Genomic DNA, 1,500 nt, shown 5'->3' with positions numbered 1-1,500 from the left:
TCAGGATTAATTTTGTTTTCTATATGTGATGTCACCTTTGTTATAAGTCACTGACCCAGCTCATCTATCAGAAAGGGCATCCTTTGCCCTATTTATCTGCAGTGTCATCTTTGTTATAAAGCCAGGTCACCATATGTATGTGCATGTCTTTACACTGATTCATTTCTGCAACACCCCACTCCCTTAATTCCTATAGTTCATAGTTAAAAATATATTTCTTCTCATTCTTGGTCTCTGTGTGTGAGTCTTCCAGCTTTCTTCTTCAGCATGCCTTTACTATTCCTGGTAATTTGAATTTTGTAAAAGTTTTAGAATTGCCCTGTCCAGCTCCCCCAAAAGGTGTCCCTGGTACAAGGACAGGTGGCTCATTTGGGAGATCATCCCAAGAAACATCTGTGGAGGAGTGAGTAGAGAGTCAGGGACAGGGGAAGCCAAGAGAAGGTGCGTTGACCTGCAAGTTACAGCGGTGACAACTGGAGCTGTGTCCTGCAGACAACATCTGAAATACAGCTTTATAGGCCTCCTAGCAGATTTGCCGGAGAGGTGAGGAAGCCAGAACATCATATATCAATCCCTCTGTTTTGATGCTGAGGATTAAACGCAGGGCCTCGAACATGCTAGGTAAGTGTTCTACCACTGACCTACATCCCCCAGCACTTTTTATTTTGAGATAGTTTCTTGCCCAGCTGGCCTCCAATTTTAGATCCTCCTGCTTCGGTTTCCTGAGGAGCTGCCATCACAGGCTACCGACCAACTCTTGTTCCCCATAAATAAAGTGCTGTACGCAGTCCTTACGCGCCCACTCAGCCCACTGACGGCGTGGTGTGCGGAATGAGATAGTGCCTATGGGATGGAAGGGACTTTAAAGAGCCGCTCCCCTCCACTCGGATGGGGAAATTGAGGTCCGGAGAAGGGGAACCCAGGGCCCCAGATCCCCAAAGGGCAGGCGGGCCCCGAGCGCAGCGCTCCCCCGGGCCTGCAGCGGGGTCTGAAATCTGCGCCCTTCAGGAGGCCCGCGCAAAAGGGAAGGGCTGTAGGGAGAAGGGACGGAGGGGGAGGGAAGCAACAAGGATAAGACGTGTCAGGCACCTGTCCCAGTCCCCACGAGCAATGTGTTCATGGTGCATAGCAAACATACTGATAAAATTTTTTTCTAAGTAAAGAAAAAGGCGCCCCGGACCCACAGCAAACCAAAGTACCCGCAGCGCCTTGGGCTCTCCGTTGAGGTTAAGCATAAGGGGGAGCTTCGTTGGGCCACAGGGTTTTCGTTTTCACCCCATAAAACGTCCCTTTGAAATAGGCGAAGGAACCAGAACTCTGCGAACAGGGATCATCTTTCCACACCGGCCCTGGCCTTGGGCCCTGGGGGCGTCGCCCGGTCCCCAGCAGCCCCGCCCTGCGTCTCTCCGGGGCTGCGCTCAGGCCACGCCCACTGCGCCCGACTCCCGGCGGCCCCAAAGGTTGCGCGCGGCCCCGGCCCCTCGGGAACGCGCCTTGGAG

The sequence above is a fragment of the Chinchilla lanigera genome, unplaced genomic scaffold (assembly GCF_000276665.1).
Source record: "Chinchilla lanigera isolate Chin_1 unplaced genomic scaffold, ChiLan1.0 scaffold00069, whole genome shotgun sequence".
Lineage (NCBI taxonomy): Eukaryota > Metazoa > Chordata > Mammalia > Rodentia > Chinchillidae > Chinchilla > Chinchilla lanigera.
The sequence above is the reverse complement of the archived record's forward strand: the minus strand, read 5'-3'. Positions refer to the sequence as shown.